A 6,576-nucleotide genomic window follows, 5' to 3' on the forward strand; every position below is an offset into this window, starting at 1 on the left:
CAGTACTTATCCGATTACCTAAAAGAAAATAAAGAGTTTCCTAGTGATCAAACTCCAATACAAGAGGGTGGAAAGTCAAGTTTCTGCAGTGATGATTGAACGACAGCAACGTGCACACATGGCATGCATCAGAGCATGGTAATGAACACATGGCACTGTAAATGGAGGATGCCCGACGGTGATATCGACGGATCCAGCTCTCAACAGATATATCTTATTAATGGAGGCCATGCTCTCTGACCTAATAATATCCTGGCGGTCGTAAATACAAAGCTTCTCTATGATTATGCACAAATAGATGTCCGTTTACAGAAACTTGCATTCATGGTAAAGCATTGGGCAAAAGGTCAGCAGATCAATGAGACATATCAGGGCACTCTGTCTAGCTATGCGTATGTGCTTATGTGCATACACGTTCTACAACAGCGCAGACTCCCGATTCTTCCTTGCTTACAGGAAATGGAAGCAACATACTAAGTTGTAATCGGTGAGATTGAATGTGCTTACTTCGATCAAGTTGAGAAACTGAAAAAACTATGGTGCTGGAAACAAGGAAACCCTTGGTCAATTGCTATCAGTTTTCTTTCACTACTGGGCTTTCCGTCATGATTATGCCAATTCTGTGATATCAGTACGCACTGGAGGGTTTCTTAGTAAGAATGAAAAGGATTGGACGAGGCGTATTGGAAATGAGCGACATCTTATTTGCATAGAATACCCCTTCGAGATTTCTCATGATTTGGGCCGTGTTGTTGACAAGCACAGTATACGTGTGCTCAAAGAGGAATTTCATCGTGCTGCAGAAATCATGCAGGATGATCCTGATCCTTCTGTCACATTATTCATGCCATATGTGCCTTCGTGACCTCCTATAATTTACAAGTGATCGGCCTTCTATTTCTGTTGGGAAGGTCGAACCAGCTTCAGAAATTGTGCAGCGCTTTTGCACTGGGGGTATGTCACTTAGCGCTATTTAAAGGGAAACACATGAATCGATTGCCGTGGCAATGAACAGAATAGGAGGAAAATCAAATTCAGGGGAAGGTGGTGAGGATCCTGTGCGTTGGAGAAGTTGAAAGAAATTGTAAAATGTGAAACAACTGGACAACACCAGAGTTCCTCAAAATTTGTGGTGGCAAGTAAAACTGAGGAATGGATTAGGACTGAAACTTGAAACAAGAATGTGATTATTGAGTCCACAACTTTCCTGGGCTCACTGCAAGGAATCTAATGCTACTTGTTGCATTCGGCAGGATGAATTCATTATTTCCAGAATGTCTATTGTCTATGTTTAGGAAAGTCAATTTCTATGCTTGTAACTAACAGGTTTTCTTATGATGTTTCAAGGGCTGACAGAGCTAGGAATCAAAAGTAGAGTAGCTGTGTCATTGAATTATGCAGGAATCCTGTAGGATAGAATAAATATTACACACTTTTCACAAGTGTAATGGTTGCATCAAAGTTTGTTGATGATGCATTCTTTAACAATGCTTATTATGCAAAAGTTGGGGGTGTCAGCACGTTGGAGATGAATAGCTTGGAATTTGAATTTGTATTCAATCTGGACTTTAAAATTGCAAGTAACAGTCAGTACATTGGAAAGCTATTGATTGAAGTCAGAGAAAGAAGTTGCTGTTGGTGGTGGCATAAATGAATACAATTTCAGGTGTTATTGTTTTAACATAGCTCAACATAAAAGTCATGCTGTATAACTGATGCTGAAAGACTATGCTTTTGAAGTTACACAGCAGTTTCGTAGCGCGCTACGAAACTGCTGTAGCTGCATGTTTCAGTTGAGCTAATTAATTATGATTGACAAGTCAGCAAATATTTTTGAAAGGTGTTGTCTTCACACATAAAAAAAAGGTGGCCAGCACGTTATGAACGTGGCAGTCTGCTCTATTTTCTCTTGGGTTATTAAAGAATTAAAGTATCCACTGCTGCATACTCGGTGATGGGGGACCAGAACCGAAAATTTAGGGATATTTTCAGCCAATACAGAACAGATCAAAGCCTTCGGTATTCAAAGCCAGCATGGGACATTAATTGCCCATCTTATGCCATCTCATGCCATCTCAGCTGAACGAAGAGAAAGCCAGGTGTCAAAGCTGCGAGGAGGATGAAGTTAGAGTTATAATTAAATTAGGACTCTTTAAACTCCATGTTCAGCACTTATTGTATTTAATGAGTCAGTTCAATAGTAGATAGGGGTCATTAGTGTCAGTCATCGAGCTCCCCTCATGCTGGAGGAGGAGGCTCCAAGTAGTTAGAATTATGTTTCTATATATAGCTGGATTATCTATGTAATAGGGGTTGGAGATTTTGATAAAGAACAAGTCTATTTTGGTTTATGTAAAAAAGCAGATTTCAGTAATACAAACAGCTGTTGTTTCTTCTCAAGATTCTCAATAGACCTTATTGTTCAAATGTATGGTGGTTTATTCTCTTAGTGTTCTTTTACAGTCTTGTTACAGCATAATCACTCAGAATTCATGTTTCATGCTCTGACTTCCTGTATGCTTTGCAAGCTGTGTTTTATGTAAAGTATGTTTGAACATCTGATGTAAAGAGCCTTGATTTCCATGAAAAGATAGTGTTTTTGTTTGCTGAGATGTGTGAGACTCCATAAGCCCAATGGAGATTAATTTGATATTTGTCCAACCAGCTTATTTTTCATGTGTTGTTTAAAGAGTTAGCCATCTTTCCTTGTCATTAATCCATATTCATAATCTGTGAGAGAGCCCTCTCTGACTAAGGAGGCTAAGCCTTAGTCTAAAGCCTGGTTTGAAATAGTTACATAAGATCTTGCTAAGTGGCAGCCCTTAGTACCTGATTTTGTGATAACAGGGTAGATGAGATTGTTAATTGCATGAAAAACTTGGGTGAAGAAATAAAAGAGGCTATTGTGGTTGAAAAAGTTCTAAGATCATTGTCCCCCAAGTTTGAATCTAAAGTGTCTGCAATAGAAGAAAAAGAAAATCTACGAATTCTTACTATGTCTCAACTACACGGAATTCTAACTGCTTATGAAATGAGAAAGGGAGGTCCATCAGACAGAAGAGAAGCTGCTTTCAAGGCTTCAGGCAAAGGAGACTACTATGAAGCAAGTCACGTGCCAGAAGAAGAAGAAGAAGAAGAATCAAATTTTGTCAAAAATATTCAAAGGGGTACTGGAAGGTTCAGAGGTAAGTTACCTTTTAAATGCTTTGCTTGTGGAAGAGTAGGTCACTATGCTGCGAAATGTCCTCATAAGGATAAAGGAAAGGAACCTGCTAGATGGAACAAGAAACAGATTGCAAATAAGAAAAGCTACTACACTCATGAAGATAGTGATGGTCTATCAAATAGTGATGAAGATGAACGAGGTAATGACTATAAACTTTTAATGGCATTTGAAGATGATGATTACATGGATGCTATAGATATGGATAGCTTTCATGAAGAAATTTCTAGACTCAAGACATGTATAGAAGAAAAGAATATGATCATTGATACTCTACAATTTCAGATTGATGAAAGAGAAAAATATCTTGAAAAGTTAGAAGGTGAAATTGTTGGTCTTAGAAAAGAGATTGAGAAAACAAAGGCTATTAATCTTAAGTTTGTCAAAGGATCTGAAACTCTGGATGAGATCATCAATGTACAACGTTCTCCACTAAACAAGACAGGTCTGGGCTATAATGGAGAAACTTCTCAAGCATCCACCTCAAAGAGTTATCTTGATGCAGCAAGAAGGAATGAGCAAAAGCACAATGGAGATCACCAAGTAAAGCAGGGACCAATTACAAACAAAGACTATCAGGAAAATCAGGGGCAATCCATCTTAAGGATGAACAAAAGCTACAACCAGCCACAGGTAAAATCTTCTCAATTTGCTTCAAGAATGAATGACAGTAGAAATTACAATCGTTTGGCCGGAAGATTTGATAACCGCAGAAGTTTCTTCAATGGACAATGCTTTTCTTGCCATAACTTTGGTCACAAAGCAGCTCAATGTGTTGCATATAAAACAATCATGACTATAGAAGCTCAAAAACAAAGAAGTATGACCGGGATTACAAAAAGGACCTATAACAACTTTTCGGTTCTTGAAAATGAAGTTGAATGTTCTATTTGCAATAATTTTGGTCATGAAGATTCTGAATGTAGGAGCAGGTTTCAGCAGACAAAGGAACAAGCCTCAAGCTCCAAAACATGGAGAATAAAGGAACCACAAACATAAAGATGTGGGATAGCATTTTATGCAGAGGGACAGGAAAATCTATGGTACATTGACAGTGGATGTTCGAAGCATATGACAAGTGATAAAGAAAAACTTGAATCATATTCTGCTTTAGAAAAGGGAAAGAAAGTTTCTTTTGGAAATGATACTCTTGCAACTATAAAAGGAAAAGGCACTGCTCAGTTAAAAGAAAAGGTCAAAGCTGGAAATGTTTTGTATGTTGATGGATTGAAGCATAATCTTCTGAGTGTCAGCCAGATGTGTGATCAAGGAACCGAGGTGATATTTAGATCAAATGGATGTCTTGTTCGTGATCTTGATATAGGTAAAACGGTGATCAAAGGTAAAATAAATCCAAATAATCTATTCATATTTGAAGAAGGACAACAAAAATGCTATCTAAGCAAGGATGATGAACACTGGTTATGGCACCGGAGGTTGGGGCATCTAAGTTTTTCACAAATAAGGAAAGCATGCAAATATCAGGCAGTTCGCGGTCTTCCAGATATCAAAATTCCAGACAACACCATATGCAAATCATGTCAGTTTGGAAAGCAAACCAGAACTAACTTTCCAGAGAAGGAAGGATCAGCTAGCATGCCTCTTGAGCTTGTACATACAGATGTATGTGGACCATTCAGGAAAATGACACCTCGAGGAGAAGAATACTTGATATTATTCATTGATGATTTCTCCAGGTTTGTCTGGTTAGGACTTATGAAGCAAAACGATGAAGCATTCGAAAAATTCAAATCCTTTAAAGCCTTGGTTGAAAATGAATCAGGATACAAAATTAAGTGCCTCAGATCCGACAGAGGTGGCGAGTTTACCTCAAATGAATTTTTCGATTTCCGTGAAGAACATGGGATAAGAAGAGAATTTTCTACAGCTAGAACTCCTCAGCAAAATGGAGTAGTGGAAAGAATGAACAGAACAGTCCAACAAATGGCTCGTGCTATGCTTGATGAATCTAGAACTCCCGCAACTTTCTGGGGTGAAGCTGCATATGTTGCGGTTGTTATTCTCAACAAAACAAATGTCCGGGTGAACAACACTCAAACTCCTCATGAGCTCTGGTATGGTGAGACTCCTTCGGTAAAGCACTTCAAAATCTTTGGGAGCAAATGCTATATTAAGAATACTAATGAGAAACTTGGCAAACTTGAACCTAGAGCAGATGAAGGCATTCTTCTTGGTTATTCTCCACACAGCAAAGCATACAAGTGCTACAATAAAAGACTTGGAAGAATTGTTGAGAACATTGATGTAGTGGTTGATGAGAAGGGATACATTCCTAGGCAAGTAAATCATGAAGATATCAAAGAAAATGAAGACTACCCTCAAAGACAGAATGATGAAGAAGAAGAACCTCAAGAAGAACCAGAGGAGCAGATAAGGATAGAAGAGAAGACTCCATCCAGATATGTTCAGAAGAATCATCCAGAATCTCAGATTTTGGGGCAGAAAGAAGCGGGTGTACAAACAAGAAGAACAGTTGCAGAAGCTTCAAGCTATTTGGCATTACTCTCTTCCACTAAACCACAAAGTGTGAAAGAGGCATGCAAGGATGAATGTTGGGTGAAAGCAATGGATGAAGAACTTGAGCAGATCGAAAAGAACAACACTTGGGAGCTGGTTCCTAGACCAAAGGATAAGAATGTTATAGGGACAAAATGGGTCTTCAAAAATAAATTGAATGAAAATGGAGAAGTAATTAGAAACAAGGTCAGACTTGTTTGTAAAGGGTATGCGCAGCAAGAAGGAATAGATTTTGAAGAAACATTTGCTCTTTTTGCAAGACTTGAGGCCATCCGAATGTTTCTTGCTCTCTCAAGCTTTCAAAACTTCAAAGTATTTCAAATGGACGTGAAATCAACCTTTCTGAATGGAGACTTGGAAGAAGAAGTATACATTGAGCAGCCAGATGGTTTCATTCTTGGAAATGATCCAAATCTTGTATGCAGATTGAAAAAGGCTCTGTATGGTCTCAAACAAGCTCCAAGGGCTTGGTACTATCGTTTGGACAAATATCTTCATCAACAAGGTTTTTCAAAAGGATCAGCAGACAAAAATCTTTATATAAAAGTTGAAAATGACAAATTGCTAATACTTGTTGTGTATGTAGATGACATTATCTTTGGCAGCAATGAAGAAGATATGAGTCAAAGCTTTGCCTTGGTGATGCAGAAAGAATTCGAAATGTCCTTGCTGGGAGAACTGACATATTTTCTTGGTTTGCAAATCCAACAAAAAGAAGGAGGGATCTTTTTGTCTCAAACCAAGTATCTCAAGCAGATTTTGAAGAAATATGGCATGGAAGATGCAAAACCAGTATGTACACCCATGGTCACAGG

The 6,576-nt window shown here is 38.3% G+C and overlaps 1 pseudogene; it reads left to right on the forward strand.

The window, feature by feature from the left end:
- Positions 1-459: 459 nt before the first annotated feature.
- LOC149221636 (UTP:RNA uridylyltransferase 1 pseudogene) lies at positions 460-865 on the forward strand (annotated as a pseudogene).
- Positions 866-6,576: the final 5,711 nt, after the last annotated feature.

The sequence above is a fragment of the Pinus tabuliformis genome, chromosome Q (assembly GCF_031772625.1).
Source record: "Pinus tabuliformis cultivar Carrire ecotype Pingquan chromosome Q, CPIR1, whole genome shotgun sequence".
In the NCBI taxonomy this organism is placed as follows: Eukaryota; Viridiplantae; Streptophyta; class Pinopsida; order Pinales; family Pinaceae; genus Pinus; species Pinus tabuliformis.